Below are 19,347 nucleotides of genomic sequence, written 5' to 3'. Positions count from 1 at the left end.
AAAAGAAATAGGAAAATGGGGCTAGTTAAAAGTGATTAAAAAGTATTTATACTATTTAATTTATTTAAGTAGTTACATAAATCATACATGCACACATAAATGAAAGTCTAAGAAAATGTAACACCTTAATAGTTATTACTAAATGATAGGAATATTTTTCTTTCATTATTCTTTATACTTTTCTAGATTTTAAAAAATTTACCATGAAAGAAAGAAGAGAAAAAAATCAGAAGGTTTCAGGGAATGTGGTATCAAGAAAGAGATGTTTTTGTTTCTGTGTTTAAGATGGGAAATATTGGTATTAAAGATGTGTTTTCAAACGGGCATGGCTCATTAATAGGTTATCAGTGTAGAAAGGAGTTAGCATAGCAGACTTGAGCCCACTCTCCTTAGAAAGTGCTACTTGCAAGTTGGACCACTGGCTGGGGACTTGAGTGGGAAACATCTTCCTACACTGATGTAAAACTTTCCCCCAAATGGTAAGAGTGGGTCACTGCCCCTCAATTGTTTGTACACAGAATACAGTTTATCCTGAAAAGCTACCTACCTCCCCAGAGTCTGGAATTTGGGTGTGTGCTGGGCAGAGGGAGCTAACATGAGCCGTCCCCCGTGGACCCTTGGGCCGTGGTCCCTAATGGACTGTGATTCCTCACATGCCTTGTCTGTTGCTGGAGGGATTGCGTGCTCTCTCTATGACTCCACTGGGAGAGAACTCTTGGAAACTTGCGCCTGCTTTCCTCTGGATTTCACCCTGTGTGCCTTTTCCCTTTGCTCATTTTTCCTTTTGCTGAAATGTCTTAGCTGTGAATACAACTGAAAAGAAAAAAATACATGGCCATATGAAAGCATCTTTCAGAAATATTTCTGGTGACTCTGCCTTTCATGGTATTCAGTGTTTATGTGAAGAGTCATACAAATTTTCTTAGAATTTCATGTAGGAAGGAAAAAAGTTTCTCTCTCAGTGAGTTAGTATGCTTTTCTTTATTGGACACTATCAGGCATTCACTCCATCACTTGTCACATTTGTCTTTGCACTGGGAAACAGAGTTAAATTTGGGGATTAATGGGAGCTGTCCTTAGCAAGATTTTTGAGTCAACAATAGCAGCTCTTTGATGAAAAGGCAGGGGTTGTTTTCCCTTTATTTTATCTGTCTGTCTTATCACAAGCTATAAATTAAGTATAGAAAATATGTACATGGAGGCATAAAATGATAAAAATAGCCTACCCAGAATAAAAAGTTTTCTGGGTAGGTAACGTTTTAGGGAGTATGTGCATTTCTCTCCACTTGATATTAGGATCAGGTGTTTCATAGGCCTTTAAGCTCAAGTGTACATAATCCTATGATTAAAATAGGGATAGATTCTTTACTTAGTTATATAGATTTAAGTGCCATTGACTTTTGGGGAAGTTATTACTAAATTTCAGCTGAGTGGATATTTTTACAGTGTGGGCACCAACCACGTTAATCTTTCTGTTCAAATTGTATTCAGTAGTTATTTTGGCAAAAGGAAAGCATTATAAATAGATTGATACATTCAATGGTGAAAGATTTAGATAAAACTTACCTAATTGCAAAGCCAGTGATACAGAGAAGTATTTATTCACTTAAGAAAAAGAGGTTACCACATATTTCTTTTAATCAGATTTTCTGATGTTGCCCTCAACTTCCTAGTAGTGCACAGTAGAGTTAGACTTTGTATAAGTATAAACACTAGTCATTTCTAATGCTGACTATTCAAGATTTGTGATAGAGCAACTTGTAAGTATTAAAAGCTTTATGTTCTTTATAGAATCATGGTAAGAGGGCTCCCTTCTTTGGCATTAGCATCAATTAATGAAGTACAGAACCAGAAAGTGCTACCACAATATATCTGTATTTTTTTACAGTATTTTAAATAACTTCTTAGTTAAGCCTTTCATTTTATGTTTGAGGAAAGTTTATAATTAGTTTTATTTTCATAAGATCAAGTGACTTGCTGGAAATGCAGGGGTCACTGGTATTGTATAAAAAATTAGAATTATTTACCCTTTTTTTCCAAAGCTTGGTCTAATTCATACCTCATTTTGATACAACAGAATGAACTCATTGTATTATTTCAAGGACACATCTCCTTGAGTACAAGAATTTTCATTGAAAACATAACATCTTGTTTGTTTTATTTGAAAGCATTCCAAACATATTAGCATTCACCAAACTTGGGTTTCAACTCAGGAGGACAATGAGAATGAGGGATAAGACAACGCTGGACCAGAAATTCAGACCCATTTTTAGAAGGAGAAAGTAGATGGAGACATAACTGACTTGGAACTTGTTGAAACTTTAGATGGTTAAAAAAAGGAAAAAGGTGAGTCTGCACCAGCTAATCTCAGAAAGTCTTTAGAATAGAAAGCCTCAGGATATTTTTGAGATGGTGGTGCATTGTGGGGCTGAAGGTCGTAGGTCGTAGGAGTAGTTGAGAATATAAGAGTAGGAATCCCACCCCCCCCCCACCTTTCTGAACCTTGCACAGCGAGGTGATTACCCGTCTGCCAGAGTGATCAGAGGTCTAACAGGGGTGCTGCAGACCTGGTGTGATAGGATAGAGGCGCTGCACTGAGCAGAGATCTGCAGATATGTCCAGATAAAGGGCATCAAATCCCCCACGCCTAGTTTGGCCACATGTTCCGGCTCTGGCTGTTGGACATACCCTTCCAGGCATAAAGCCAGAGAGTTTTCCTCTAAAGAAAGGGCGTAGCTCCAGGGAAGATACCTAAGCCTACAGGTACATGGTGATTTTCCAGCAGAAAGGCAGCTTGCCACCTGATTACAGCAGCGCAGTCTGCCAGTGAGGCCAGCTCACCGATGTCCCCATCAGCTTCTTCCTCTCCCACTCTGACATGTGGATGGCATGACTCTTCCATGGAGATGTTCTTCAATGAAACAGGGGAAAATGAAGCAAGAGAGTGGATAACATAGACTCCAGGAAGCTATAGTTCCAACATAAGGGAAAAATAGCAGGCTTACCAAGAGTCCATTTTGGAGCAGTACAAAGGGTTTCAGAAAGTATGCTCTGAGAAGGAAGAAATGGAACTTGATAAAGTGGCTCATCTGATGATCTGCAAAAGAATCTTCAAGGGAAGAGTGGAGAGTTTTCAGAAACTATTTAGCAATAGGGATATAAAAAGCTTAAAAATATAAATAAAGATGATAAGCCCTAGAAATGGAATAGTTATGTGAAAAATGAAATGACATTCTAATAAAATATTAGGGTCAGTTGTAAATAGCATCACATATAGTCACATATTTTAAAATGAATTTTTAATTAACAAAAACTTGTGTTATAACTTACAGGAAGGATGGAAATAAGTAAAATGATGAGAAAAGTAGGGGAGTTCTGAATTCTAGTCTTTGAATATTAGGAGCATAAACATATTTTCTAGGAACAAAAAAGTAAATACGAAAGAAAGACTTATGTTAAAAACTGTATGCCTCCCGGGCATAAGGATTAGAGTTGGATTTCTGTTTTTATTTACTTTGTAAGAATTGTTTGATTTTTTAAAAAAAAAACAACACACAAGTATAATGTGATGTAAAAAGAGTGGACAGACACACACAAGTGACTTACCTAACTCTAATTTTTCTGTTGCATAGACAGTATTGTATTGCTCTCTGACCCTGGGAAAGCTACTTAACTTTTAAGAAGACTTAGTTTTATGGAGATGATTATAACAACAAAATAACCTTCTATGAATGTTAGAGAACAAAATGATGCATACAAAGTATTTGGTAGAGTACTTGGTACATGTTATTGATGATGGGTATTATTAATGCTACTTTAGTACAGGTGTATTTGGCTCTCTAATCCATTAAGTTTTTGATAAGCTATGGAAAAGCAGATTGCATCTGGATAACACTTTGGCTTTACTTAATTAAGCTTACTTAAATTAACCTTTAAAGCCAGAACTGAACACTGTGTCTGGATATTTAATCAATTTCCAGTTAAGGTCATGGCACTAATAATGTTTTTTACTTCTAAGGCCAGCTAGAGTTACTTATAAGAACTCTTTAAGTTTTCAATTTTGAAGTAAAAAATTAGCTTATATATTCTATTTTAAAATGAGCTGCTAGCATATATGTGCTTAGTTGCATCTGACTCTTTGTGGCCCCATGGACTGTACCCTGCCAGTCCTCTGTCCATAAAATTTTCCAAGCAAAAATACTGGAGTCAATTGCCATTTCCTACTCCAAGGGATTTTCCCTACCCAGGGATTGAGCCCACATCTCTTGCATCTCCTGCATTGGCAGGTGGATTCTTTACCAATGCATTACCTGAGAAATCCATGAGGGGAAAAAAAAATTTATACACACACACAGAGTCCAGTTCAGTCACTCAGTCATGTCTGACTCTTTGTGACCCCATCGACTGCAGCACACCAAGCTTCTCTGTCCATCACCAACTCCTGGAGCTTACTCAAACTCATGTCCTTTGAGTCGGTGATGTAATCCAACCATCTCATCCTCTGCCATCCCCTTCTCCTCCTGCCTTCAATCTTTCCCAGCTTCAGGGTCTTTTCCAGTGAGTCAGTTAATGGAGTTTCAGCTTCAGCATCAGTCCTTCCAATGAACTCCCAGGACTGATTTCCTTTAGAATTGACTGGTTGGATATCCTTGCAGTCCAAGGGACTTTCAAGAGTCTTCTCCAACACCGCAGTTCAAAAGCATCAGTTCTTTGGCACTCAGCTTTCTTTATAGTCTAACTCTCACATCCGTACATGACTACTGGAAAAGCCATAGCTTTGACTAGATGGACCTTTGTTGGCAAAGTAATGTCTCTGATTTATAATATGCTGTCTAGATTGGTCATAGCTTTTCTTCCAAGGAGCAAGTGTCTTTTAATTTCATGGCTGCAGTCACCATCTGTGACATCATATACCATGTGTATGTATATACACACACACATAAATATTTTATATACGGAGACGTGTGCTTGCTCAGTCGTTCAGTAGTATCTGCCTCTTTGCGTCCCCATGGATTGTAGCCCGTCAGGCTCCTCTGTCCATGAGATTTTCCAGGCAAGAGTATTGGAGTGGGTTGCCATTTCCTATTCCAGAGAATTTTCCCACTCCAAGGATTGAACCCACATCTCTTGCTGTCTCCTGCTTTGGTAGGCTGGTTCTTTACCACTGGCGCCATCTGGGAAGCCCCCTTAGCATGTATCTCCTTCTATTGCTAAATGTTTAAAAAATTGTAAGGTGGATTTTCATGATTTCCAGTGTCTCTTGTATAATAACTATTCCTTCTTGTCATGTGCATGACACATTGTTAGTGCTCATTTGATGATTAAGAATAAGTGCAAATAATGACAAAAACTTGATTTAGCTAATTTTGAAAATGTTTTTCTTACTGTACTATGTCGTTGGTGATACAAGGCTCCAGATGTTGATAGCTTTTTAAATACTTGCATAAGTAAACTGATTGTTGAAATCTGCCCCTGAATACCTCTTGGAGGTGTACTAAAGAAAGCCACCAGAGCCTTTAGTACTAGTGCATGTATTTTCTGGGTTATTTTGCCACCACTATTCTGCCTTATATTCTTTAGTTAACTTTTTATGTGGGAATGTTCTATCTCCCCAACTAGGCTGAAAATACTTTAGGGAAAATACAAAAAGAAACATGTGAACATGTGAATATATCTGCCTATTTTTGCAAAAAGATACATAAGAAGGAATACAGGAGACACAGTGAAATGGTTACCTGTAGAGGTGGGTGGGAATGGGGTGGGAAGGTAGCAGAGTAGGAGTATGCCTTTCCGTGGAGCTTTGACTTGTGAACCATGTTAATGTTTACTTATCAAAAATTAAATTAAATTAAAAAGAATGTTTTTTTTTTTAAAAAAGCAAGCTTGAAGATAGAATATGAACAGAAGCAAAGGGGATAACTATCAAATAGCATAAAGACACAGAAGAAATAATTAATCCACTCAGTGCTCTGAGTGTGTGGTTAGTAGGATATATTATGAGTAGAAAGAATTTCACATAAATCCTGATCTTTCTATAGTGGTTTGTTGTTGCTGGTTTGTTGATATTGTAATTGTGCATGCTAAGTCGCTTCAGTTGTATCTCTTTGCGACCCTATGGACTGTAGCCTGCCAGGCTCCTCTGTCCATGGGATTCTGCAGGCAAGAATACTGGAGTGGGTTGATATTGTAATTAGGAAATTCTTATTTATGCATTGGAAGATAAAGGACATAAGTAAATGTTATAACAGTGTTCTAACCAGAAAAGAGTTACAAGGATGGAATGAGAGAAAGTGAGAAAGACCCCTTGTAGCATTGGGTTAGAAGTGGAGACGTCGGTATGAAATGCTGATTTAAAATAAAGAAAAATTCAATAATATATATTTTAAAATATATTAAGTATATAATATATAAGTATATAAAATTATATATATATATATTTAACAACTCTGATGACTGAAAGAGTCTGGAGACAGTGATACCTTAGGAGAAATGAGAGTATCTGAAGCTTGGATCTTGATCTCAAGATAAACATTTCCCACTAAAAGAACGGGGTTCTGTGGAGAGTTATCTCATCCCAGCTCTAAAACAAGGAATTATTCAAGACTAATTGTTCCAAGACTTCTCAAAAGGACACTGACTTAAAGAGGTCCCCAGTGGCCAAATTTGGAACTATTTGAATGATGGTAGTTCCCTGGTGGTTCAGATGGTAAAGAATCCGCCTGCAGTGCGTGAGACCTGGGTTTGATCCCTGTGTTGGGGAGATTCCCTGGAGGAGGGCATGGCAGCCCACTCCAGTATTCTTGCCTAGAGAATCCCCACGTACAGAGGAGGGAGCCTGGCGGGCTACAGTCCATGGGGTTGCAAAGAGTTGGATACCACTTGAATGTCTAAGCACAGCACAATGGATTATAACACAATGAATTTAAAAAATCTGTAATTTATAAATATATAGGTCTATAATATTATTTTTTAACTAATGTGAAAAAAATGCTTTTTAAGAAAAGTGCCAGCTAATAAGTGTAGGAGGAATCATAGAAAAATCACCATTTTGCAGTCCCCAAGACAATACTGATTCAGTACCATCAATGGATGGTAAAACTATTGAGTAAACTGCTTGAGGAGGAATAAAATATAGTCTCATGGTCAGGTACCAATCAGAGAACTGATTAATTACAAGGGGGAAAAGTACTTTTAAACTAAGAAAGCTGGCACGGGCATCACCATAACCAAGTGATTAAACATGTCACCACCAATAATGGTGTAAGCTGGAAGTCCGTGCTTCTCACCTGACACCATGGGAAGGACGCATCACCCACAATGTTTAAGTCACATTTGCCTATGGATTGTGAGACGTTCTACAAAACAATTGGCCTGAATTTCTCAACATGTTAATAACAAATTGTCTTGTTTTTAAAAACGGGGGGGATTAAAACAGAAATAGAGATGACAACAAAATGGACTGTGTGATCCTTGCCTGGATCCTGAATGATTTTTTTTTAAATCACATTTGGGGGACAATTAGGGAAATATGAATATAGAATGTGTGTTGGGTAGGAATATTTTATCTGTGCTGTTTCCCTATGAAATGATTATATTTTGATCAAGTAAAAATAATGTCCCTATTCTCTTAGGTGGTTAAGCACAAAAAAGATGAAAAGTATAAGAGGCATGTGTGTGTGTGAGAGAGAGAGAGAGAGAAAGAGAGGAAACAAAAGAGACAGAGACTTGAAATGTTTCATAATTGAAAGCTGGAAAGAAACCGTTCGAAGGACAGATGATGCCATGCATTCTTTTTTTAACAAGTGCTTTAGCAAACTCTTCGCCAGTACAGACTGAGTGAAGATTTTGATTTTGCAAGAGAAATGGTGTGGATTGGAGGCAGTTAGCATGTTTCCTAAAATGTGGGATAGATGTTAGTTAAATGTTTTGGAAAACAGGTGATCAAAGAATATTGAGACATTAAAATGAAAATCTGTCTAGGTTGCTGATTCAGGTGTCCACCTGTCTCTCTTTCCCTTTGAGAATTGCCTGTCACCATTGCTTTATTGAGAAAATGAGTAATCCTTAGCTAAAATAATATATATTAAGTTAATAGTATGTTTCCATTTTGCACAAGAATTGAAGTTTGCCTGCTAGCTCAGTCAGCTTTATGAAGAACCAGCAAACCTGGGCAAGCCCCATATGTGCTGTGAGGGTGTTCCACCTGCCTCGGAAGCCAAGGGCTGTTCCCTCTTTATGCTGTTCTTCACAAGCAACACTGCTGTGTGTTCCCCGTGCCAGACTTCTCACCCTCAGCAGGACTTTCGACAGAGCTGTTTATCATGATGATAAACAACTACCAGCGCAATTAAGAGACACCCTCTGGCTTGGAGTCAGACATCTGCCAAGGCTTTGGTTATTCTGTCTCAGTTTATTTCAACAAACAAATACAAAATGCTTACTGTATGCAGGGCAGGATCCTGGTCCTCCGTAGGCTACCAAGATAAATAAAATGTGGTATGTGCCTAAGAGAAGTATATAATCCAGGGAGAGAGGGCTTGAGACAGTTACATCAATATCTGTTGTTAAAATGCAGAGGATGAGGAGTGGATTTAGGGGACAGCCAACAATATCCTAATAGCATTTGGTGTTCAGAGTCCTCTTGTCTTTTAGGACTGTCGTGCAGGTCTTTCTCAGAATGGAGGCTTAAAGCCCAGGCATCCAGATGGTTTGGGACATTTACAGAACCATGATTCATGGATGTGAGATCTGGTTGTGTGTGTGTTTTTTTTTTAATTGCCCTGTTTTCCGATGTTAATTATTGCAGCTAGGCTGCCAAGCAAACATCTGTTCAGAGTTGCATTCTGGATACAGGCTTGTTGCTTTGGCCCCTCTTGGTGGAAACTATTCTTATTTCACATGGAGTATTACATAATCTCCGTGAATGCTGAGTAGTATGTACAGATCATCAAACTACTACAGGTCAGCACCTGGCCAGAAGATTCACAGGAAAGGAGAAAACAACACATAAATAGCCAGATGTGTATCTTAAAACATAATTAGTGAAAAAAAAATGCTTCAACCACAAACACAGAAAGAAAAATATTGCCATTTTTGCTTATCACATTAAAGGCGAAAGTATCAGAGGTCTTCAAGCACTGTTTTACTCTGCAAGCTTGTTTTTTTTGACTATGGTACTCATTAGAGCTTGTTGTAGAAAAATGGTTACTATCGTGGACTGTAAATAAATACAGCTTTTGGACAGCAGTTTGGCAATATGTGTCAAAGAATCATAGTCATCATGTTCTTTGACCCAATAATTCCAATCTGGGAATCTCTCCTAAGGAAATACTTTGAAGAAGCTTCAGGCATAAAGTTATTCATCATCACAGTACTTACAGTAGTAAAGAATCGGAAACAGCCTCCACAGGTTAACTGTGGGTTTTCTACTTTCTGAAATATTATACAGCATTTCGAAATGATGATTGTAACTGGTAATAACACGGAATATGCTCCTGTTGTGCTATGTGGAAAGGCAACATACCAAATTGAATTTAGAGTGCATGTAGAATTTTAAAAATTACAGAAATTAGATGGTGTATTTGAAATGAACCCTTCTCAATTAGTAGATGTTGTTTTTTAAGTAAATCCAACAACAGGGAACAACGGCAGAAGCAAGGAGATATGAAACAATGCAATTTTTCTGGTAGCAGAACTGAAAACAAGTCACCTAAAGGAGGGCTTACCAGGCGGAATAGTGATAAAGAATCCACCCACCAATGTAGGAGATGCTGGAGATGCAGATTCGATCCCTGGGTTGCATCCCTGGAGAAGAAAATGGCAACCCACTCCAGTGTTCTTGCCTGGAAAATTCCATGGGCAAAGGAGCCTGGCGGGCTACAGTCCATAGGGTTGCAAAGAATTGAACATGATTGCGCGACTGAACACAGAATAAATATGGATTCTTTACCTGCCGAGCCACAAGGGAAGCCCAAGAACACTGGAGTGGGTAGCCTATCCCTTCTCCAGCGGATCTTCCCCACCCAGGAATCGAACTGGGGTCTCCTGCCTTGCAGGTGGATTCTTTACCAAATGAGCTATGAGGGAAGCCCTACAGTGCATTCTGCTGCTGCTGCTGCTAAGTCACTTCAGTCGTGTCCGACTCTGTGCGACCCCATAGACAGCAGCCCACCAGGCTCCGCCATCCCTGGGATTCTCCAGGCAAGAACACTGGAGTGGGTTGCCATTTCCTTCTCCAATGCATGAACGTGAAAAGTGAAAGTGAAGTCGCTCAGTCGTGTCTGACTCTTCGCAACCCCATGGACTGCATGGGAGAATCCATGGGATTTTCCAGGCAAGAGTACTGGACTGGGTTGCCATTGCCTTCTCCAACAGTGCATTCTAGAAGGTTGTATATGAAAACGTTAATATCGTTCACATTTGGATAAGACAAAACCTAATTTCCCCCCTTTTTCTGTTTTCCACATTTCCTCTATAAAGAAGACAAATGCTTCTCCACACTCCAGGCCCCAGTATGATTGACGTCTCTTTTCCAGTTGGTTCGAGAAAGTGAGGAATGAACCAGACTCATTTGGTTTAGAGAGAAAAAGTATGTTTCTGTTCTGTCTCAAAATGATGAGATTATTCAACAATTAGATAAAACTTGTGTGTGTGTTAGTCTGGAGCCCGCCAGGCTTTTCTCTATATGGGATTCTCCAGGCAAGCGTACTGGAGTGGGTTGCCATTCCCTTCTCCAGAGGATCTTCCCGACCCAGGGATTGAACCCAGGTCTCCTGCATTGGAGGCAGATTCTTTACCATCTGAGCTACCAGGGAAGCTCATATAAAACTTACTTAGTTCCATTTTATGTAGTAAGGATACAGTGAAATTTTGGTCAGCCAGTAAGTTTTGGCAACTGGAGCTTTAAAGCACAAACAAGAGCCAAAACCCAAAATACTCATTGCCCTTTAATCAGAGTAGCCAAGGATCACTTTAGAGAAGTTGGACTAGGAAGGATGGGCTGACCAACAGAGAGGCCCCGAAGTGTTTCCTTCCCTACATCGCAGCCCTTTTCCTTCCCAGTAACATGTTGGGTACGATAGCTGAGCCTGTGTCCTGCCAAGGATGTGTCTGTTCCCCTTAAGGAAGGCTGTGCTTTCAGCCCACATGAGTTCTCTGCCCTGATAGTTACAACCAATCACTTGTATCTTCTTAGAACTACTGATGAAGGCTAATCTGACTGTCAACCCCCTCCCTCACTCCCAGAGTCCCTTAGAATGATCTAGAACTGGACATTAATTATTCTACCTCCAAGGCTGTGTTATGCACTAGACAGAACAAACAAAATCACCTTTCCTCCCCTATAATTGAGGCTGCACCCACGCTGTGTATTATCATCTCTATCTTTGTTCCCTCCTTTGATCCTTAGCTTTCTATGGTTGGAGATCCATTACCTGAACACTACCTAGAAAACCAACACTAGCTATATTAACCTCTTTTTGAATTTCAGCAAATACTCATGAAGCACCTACCCTGTGCTAGGTAGTGAGTGAGGTATGTGAGATGTAAGAATAAATGCATAATTCCTACCCTCAAAAAAATTCATAGGATAATGGAAAATACCAAGCAATCACTCTAGGACAGATAAAATGACAGGAATGAGCACAGGCTGTTACAGGTTTGACATCTAAGCTAAGACCTGCAGAATTTAGGCACGACACATGTGTAAGAGTCATGTCCCAAGTAGAAGGAACAGCAGGTACTAGAGGCAAATCAGTGTAAGACAGACAGAGCCTGTGATGGGACAATGGCAACAGAGGATCCAGAAAAGTCATCAAATCATTAATTGAATCTTTATTTCACATACTGGGGTTTTTTTCACTTCATCCTAGGCACAAAGGTATTATTGAAGTTTTAATTAGTGGAGTGTCATAAATGTGGAGTGTCGTGTCATGGAATGTCATTAGTGGAGTGTATTTTAGAAAGGGTACTCCAGAGCCAGTGCAAACTTGGTGGCAGTAGAGATCCAAAGACATAAATGGAATTTTGTTGATTGATTGGTTGGGGGAGAGATGAGGCAAAGAAAAGTCAGAAGAGAGAATACCTTGTTTTCTGGTTTCTGCCTCACTCACTTGATAAGCAGATGAAGGACAGTGGTCTGTTAGGGAGAGATGCATGGGGAGGTGATTAGTTTGGTTTTAGGCTGGGTTTGAGATGTATGACTGGAGACATCAGGTAGGGGGTTGCCTGTGGGTATCAGAAGCTCAGTAGAGAGATCTGGACTGGAGGTTTACATGGGGAAGCCTTCGGCATATGTATGGAGTTGAAACAGTGGGGGTGGAGGAACAAGACTCAGAGAACCATCTGTAATAAATGGAGCCTTGGAAACTCAGGAAGTTTTAAGAGACAGAAATAGGAAGAATTCACAAAAGGGACAGAAGAAGTACCAAGAACCTGAGAACGTGATGTCCTAGGGGTCAATAAAGAAGCAGAGGTCAGCAGGGTCAGTGCTGCAGAGGAGGTGAGTAAATAAATAATCCTTATTCACAAGGGCAGTTAGGAATGAGAAGGTCACTGGTAATTTTGTTTGTAGAGAGTGACCTAAAGGGGAGGAGTGAGCCAGATAATAGTGAGTTTTTAAATGTGGACAAGGAGACAAAAACATTAGACAATCTTTCAGTTAGCTTGGTTGAAAATGATGGGAGACTTGAGATGTAGAGACTGGTGCATATAGGGTGCGAAGAAGTTTTTATTTCATTTTGCTTTTATGATGGGAGAAACTGGAACGTGCGCGTATGCATGATTGTCTCAAGTTCCCAGAGAGAGGAGAGAGCCCTGACAAGGCAGGCAGAAATACTGATCTTGGGATGCTGAGGAGGTCCTTCTTTCTACCAAAGAGGAAGGAAGGTTAGAAGAGCGCTGATGGGGAACTGGAAGTTGACGGGGTTCTCATCTGACCACATGAGATTTTACTGTGTCATGTGGGAGTGAGGTTATGGGTTGCGGGTGGGTCAGTTGCAGCGGGAAATTTGGAGTGAGGCCTTGAGGAGGAGGTGGACGTTGGAAATGGTTCATAGGTAAGGAAGGGGTGACCTTGAGGGACCTCAAGAAGGGCTGCTGCTTAGTGATGACAACCCAGACGCACATGGGCATCATCTGCTTGTCTCCAGGACTGTGTGAGGGGGGAGATGAGGGTTACGTCTAACCCTTATGCTCGTCCAAGTATCATGTTTAGAAAGGCATGCACTGCATCTGATTAAGCATTTAAGAATTCTCAGTGGGCAGTAGCAACATGGCATTATTATTCTGAGTGACTGATTCTGCCAAGTCTGGATCAGCATCAGCGGGGCTTAATGACAATGTATACAGGCTCTGACAGTGATTAGGTTTGGATTAAAGCTTCAATAAAAGTTAGCTGCTGCTATCATCATCACCATCATTCAGTTCACTGTGACAATACCAGAAGTTTCTGGAAGGTTTGCAATGTAAGGCTTTACTGTAGAGCGTGAACTTGCCATCATTGCTGCACTTTCCCGCATTGGAAAGAATGACAGAAGGCCCTGGGCAGTCCCGTGTGGAGAGGACAAGACTAAAACAAATACTAAAAAACTTTCTCAAGATGAAAAAAAAATAGTCAAAGTTCAGTGTTTATCCACTGAGTCTTTTTCGTCAGTAGGTTTCCTTGTGCAGCCCCTGAACTTATCTAGGAGTTTCATTGTATCCCTGGGTGACCTTTTACTTCATAGAACAGAGTGGGATTGGGGTGGGTGCAAGTGGGAAATGATGATACTTGCCCAAATCTATCTCCTTTGCTGGATGAAAAACTTTAAATACAAAAAAAAAACAAACCCATATTCATAGTACAGTAGCCTTGTTTTCACAAACAGAGAGTAATAATAAAGTAATAGTAAAAGATAATCTCAGGACCCCAGGCTAAGATCCCTTGATATATATACAATCCGTGTAGTTCCTAGAGGATTTAATTTCTAGAATATGTATAATGGCAAAATTTATTGTTATTCAATATAAAAATGAGGTAAGAATGTATAATAAAACTGAAAATAATACTAATACAGACATGTTAGTATATATATATATAAAGGGCTTCCCTGATAGCTCAGTTCCTAGAGAGTTTAATCTCTAGAATATGTATAATGGCATAATTTATTGTTATTCAATATAAAAATGAGGTAAGAATGTATAATAAAACTGAAAATAATACTAATACAGACGTGTTGGTGTATATATGTATAAAGGGCTTCCCTGATAGCTCAGTTGGTAAAGAATCCGTTTGTTATGCAGGAGACCCCTGTTCAATTCCTGGGTTGGGAAGATCTCCTGGAGAAGGGATAGGCTACCCACTGCAGTATTCTTGGGCTTCCCTTGTGGCTCAACTGGTAAATAATCCACCTGCAATATGGGAGACCTGGGTTTGATCCTTGGGGTTGATCCCTGGAGAAGGGAACGGCTACCCACTCCAGTGTTCTGGCCTGGAGAATTCCATGGACTGTATAGTCCGTGAGGTCACAAAGAGTCAGACACGACTGAGCAACTTTCACTTTCACTTGAGTATGTATAAAGTGTACATGGTATGTGTAAATGCTTTCTAAAATGTTTAAATTGTATTATTATTCTCCCTTTGCACTTTTTCCTATGTTTGGCTTACAAAAGAGAGGTAAGGGTTTTAAAAAACAACTTATCTTTCCTTTTTACTTATGATTCTCTGTAAAAATGCGGTGATGTGTTCTATTCTTTCCATATAGCTCACAGTCTTTTGATGTGGTCTCTATTTTTACCATCTTCCTCTATAAACATTATCTGAGCTAATTTTCTTAAGTGAATGTTATTTCAATCAAAACCCTCTCATTTGAGCTGTCTCAGTGCTAATGCATGAGCAATATTGACCTTGTTGGCTGGCAGCAAAGTTAAGAGGTTTTTATCCTTGTGTTAGAGTCTCCTAAAGAAGTGAAGAAGCTCAGCTGAAGCAGGGTGGGATTTTATAAGATACACTTGAAGTAAATCAAGACATTCAACCCTAGGTATTCCAGATATTCCAACCCTTTTTCAGTCTAACCACACAACTTTTCAGTGAGAGGTTATAGTATATTCATTCACCAGGCTAGTTTTTGTGGATATGTCTCTAGCCAATCACATTTTTAAAAAGAGATTTCTATGCTCCTAGGATAAGATTTTCCCCTATTTTGGAGGTATTAAAACTCAAACATCAGAAGAGATTTTTTAAAGATACATATATTTTTTTTCTCTTTTCATATTCTTAGACACTTTAACTTTGTTCCTGAGAGATATAAAGGAAAATTTGGTCACTCTACACTTAGCAGTATTTTATATCTGAAAATGATGAATAGAAACCAGGAAATGAATTATATTTTTCTTTATTGAATCTAAAAACTCCAGGTAGTGAACAGACTATTCCTAGAACTGAGTGAATGGTGCACAAAGATACTTTGTTTTGGCATGAAAAAGCTCTGTTGAAATTGCTCCTTTTAAGTTAAAAAACGATGTTAACTTGGTTTAACGTCTAGGAAAGCATTGATGCTTGCCAATATTGAAAGCCCAAAACCTGTGGGGGGGGAGGGAAACCCAGACATTAAAATGACTGTGAATAAAGCTACAGAACATGTATTTTTAAAGTTTGTCAAATTTGGACTTCTTCCAGGTTTACAAGGAGTATCGTAAGGAGTGATTTTCGTTGTTCTATTTGTTATACAATTTTCAGGAGGAAAGGTTTCTAGATATTTAAAAAAAACTATTTTGACATGAACTCCATGAAAGGAATGTTGCTTTCTGTGAACTAGCTGTGATGACGTCAGCACCGTGTGGGATAAGATTCCCACAGGGTTTAGTTGACCGAGGAAATGTCTGCTTTCTCCACTGCACACGGCAGAGTGTAAGGACAGAGCCCAGAATTCAGTGCAGTGGTAGAGGCTATAAAGTTAGATTGCCAAATGTGTACAGAAGCAAAAATAGTGTTCATAATTCAGTTTTGATAAGTAAAATCCTGTACCCATAATTCTCAGTACTCTGTCTTGTTTTCAGGACCAATGCAGTTTCAGTTTACTGGTGTTGCAGTCCATTCTTTAACTATCACCAACTAGAGTGCAGAAAACACATACACAAAAATAAAAAACTACGGAATAATAAAAAATGTAACAAATATACTACAACATTAAATAAGAAAAAAATAGTTCCACTGCCTGAAAAATCCATTTTTAGCAATTCTTTCTTCTTCCAAGTTTACAGTTTTTCGCATATGCTTTTACATTTTTATAATATATAAATTCAATGTTTATTCTGTTTTCTTATCTAACATTATAAGATATGTATATCATTATTTTTCAATTTAAGAAATAAGACATAGTCAAAACTACTCATTGTGATCCTTTCCATTCTTCATGATTTAACTAAAATGCCTTCCTTTCCATGAGCAGTCAAAACCATTTCGCTTTTGTGCTTCTCTGCCTGAACCATGGTTATTTATGCCCGTGTTGTCTCCCCTAATAAACTGAGAATTACTTGACGGTAGTTTGTTCAGCTTTAAATTCCCCCCAATAGCTAGTAGACTGTCTTGTTCATGGTAGACACAAAATAAATACTTGAGTATTGAATTAGTCTATAGAATCATTTACAGTAAAGTGACTTAAAATGAAGTTGAGGTGAGAAGAGCAGAGCCATAGGAGGAAAATCACAAAAGAGGGAGGAAGTGATAGTATTAATTTCTGATGAGGTAGAGGGAGAATTTAATGTAAAAACATTAAATACAGAGAACATTATTTATGAAGATATGTCATAAGTCTGTATGTACCACACAACATTGCAGTCAAATATAAAACCTAGAAGTGCAAAGATAATTTGAAAAAAAATATAGTAAGCAATTTCAATATTCCTCTTTTAGAATCAGATTGAGATAAATAATGAGCCCATAGAGAAGTGGACTTAAACCATCAAAGCTGTGGTTTAATAGAAATCTATATAGAATCTTACTTTTCTTGATTAAATATTTTAATGTCCAAAACACATTTTAAAAGATTATGTAATTGGCTAGAAAAACATTAATATTTCAAATTTAAGATTTTTACAGTTTACTTTTTTCTTTTTTTTTAATCTCAGACAATAAAATAGTTTACTTTTTTCATAATCAAGTAGAGTTGAAAATAAATTTAGAAAAAAGTTACTGAAAAAACTACATAGAAATTTTAAAAAAACACTGAAAGAGGGAGTAAAAACAGATTATAAACTGCCTAGAAAATAATGGAGAGAACATTTCATACCGGAATTTTTGGAATGTAGCAAAAACTCTATTCATTACTAAAGAGTAAAAGCAGAAAACCAAGTGATCAGAAGAAGCTAGGAAAAGAATAAGAAAAATGAAACAAAAGCCGGAGGAGCATAATACTAAATGTAAAAATCAAAGGAAAGGAAAACTAAAAGGGGGGAAAGAAGCAATATAAAGGATAAGAAAGCCCAAAGCTAATAAGGTTAAGAAACAAAATAAAGTGTCATTTTGAGAGCCTGATTTAGGGACCAGAGTAAAAGTAATGAAACTGAGAAAGAGACAAGATGAGAAAAGAGATAAAAACCACAGAGAGAATATTATTTCTCAACAAGAATATTCTCAATAAGAGAATACTCAGTTGCAGCAAAGGTAAAAATCTAGGAAACAGGTAGATTTCCTAGCTTTCTTCCTGCACACGCCTAGGTAAATGTATTTTCCGAGAGAGAATGAAAGTTACTTTTGTGTGTGCAGGAAGAAAACTGGGGAGCTACTACATTGCCTTTCTGAGCTGACATATCTGTTTCGCAATAATTTTCCTTGAACGTCTGTGTGTGTGCTCAGTCATGTCTGACTCTGCATCTGCATGGATTGTAGCCTGCCAGGCTTCTCTGCCCATGGGGTTTCCCAGGTGAGAATACTGGAGTGGGTTGCCATTTCCTTCTCCAGGAGATCTTCGTGACCCAGGGATCAAATCCGTATTTCTTGTGTCCCCTGCTTTGGCAGGCAGATTCTTTAGCATCTGCACCACCTAGAAAGCCTTTCCTTGAACCTTTTACCTTAAATATGCCCTTGATTGAGTTAGTGGCTCTAGTTGGGCACTAATATGCATAAATCCTCAAAGTCACCTGTATTTGCAAAATTTTACTTTCTTATTTCACTTTGCAGACTTGTTGAACAAATTTGTAGAAGGGCAAAATAGTTTTCCATAACTAAACCACCAGCTTTTGGTTTTGTTTGCCTTTGACATTTTTAGGATATTTAAGCATATTTTGAAAGTCAGGGAAAAGATACCAATGAAGAGGAGGGGAAAGAAGTTATAAAAGGTCTTTTGTGACCTCTGTAAGTTCTTTTTTAAAGTTTAAAGTTGTTTCTGAAATTTTTACTTGCTCCTTTTAATTGAAATTAAACCTCAGAGTAAAACAAAATTTAAGCCTTCCTTCTCCCACTCAAGTGATACTGATAATCTTTGGTACTGGATTGACTGGATTTACTAAGTCACTTCAGTCGTGTCTGACTCTTTGCGACCCTATGGACCGTAGCCCACCAGTCTCCTCTCTCCATGGGGATTCTTCAGACAAGAATACTAAGGTTGCCATGCCTTCCTCCAAGGGATGTTCCCAATCTAAGGTTCAAACTTGTGTCTTTTACGTCTACCTGCATTGGCAGGCAGGTTCTTTATCACTGGCGCCACCTGGGAAGCCCAAAACATTAACTCATAGAGTCCTCTAAACAACCAAATTCTATTGGTAAATTCCAGTTTTTACAGATGCTGGGCAAGGGAAACATTTAGCAACTAGTAAAGGACCAGAGGGCTTCTCAGGTGGCATCGTGGTAAAGAACCCTCCTGCAGTTATTCAATCTGGAAGAAATGGGGGATTTTATATCTTTATTTCTTACTATTTTATTTTCAGTTTTCTTTTTCTCTTCTTGCATTGGCTAGCTCTAGTCAATGTTAGTGCATATTCACTTCATTTCCAGTCTTGAGAAAAAACTTTCAATATTTCATCATGGAGTATTATGTTTACTATAGATTTTCTTATATATACTCTTTATTAGATTAAGGAAGTTTTCATTCTTCTTAGTTTGCTAAGATTTTAGCATAACTGAATGTTGAATTTATCAAATAACTTTTCCTCTTTCTACTGAGAAAATCATATGATGTTTCTCCTTTATTTTATTAATGTGTGAGTTAATGGCAATGGGTTTTTGAATGTTGTCATTCTTGCATTCTTGGAATAAACCCGCTTTGATTATGTTATCTTTTTCATGCATTATCTGGATTGATTTGTTAATGTTTTGTTTAGAATTTTTGTATCTGTGTTTACAAAGAGATCAGTCAGTAGTTTTTCTTGGTT

At 38.3% G+C, this 19,347-nt stretch overlaps 1 protein-coding gene and 1 long non-coding RNA gene across 2 annotated transcripts in view; both read left to right on the top strand.

Moving 5' to 3' along the window:
* Positions 1-19,347, top strand: part of RNF217 (ring finger protein 217) — a 124,401-nt gene that overhangs the window by 48,564 nt on the left and 56,490 nt on the right. The window lies entirely within an intron of this gene.
* Positions 8,625-11,663, top strand: LOC122685254. The gene is made up of 3 exons (XR_006338309.1): positions 8,625-8,635; positions 11,087-11,091; positions 11,209-11,663. It is a non-coding gene; the product is annotated as an uncharacterized LOC122685254 (long non-coding RNA).

This window comes from Cervus elaphus, chromosome 28 (genome assembly GCF_910594005.1).
Source record: "Cervus elaphus chromosome 28, mCerEla1.1, whole genome shotgun sequence".
In the NCBI taxonomy this organism is placed as follows: domain Eukaryota; kingdom Metazoa; phylum Chordata; class Mammalia; order Artiodactyla; family Cervidae; genus Cervus; species Cervus elaphus.
Note: the sequence above shows the minus strand (reverse complement) of the source record. Positions and strands in the feature narration are given on the sequence as shown.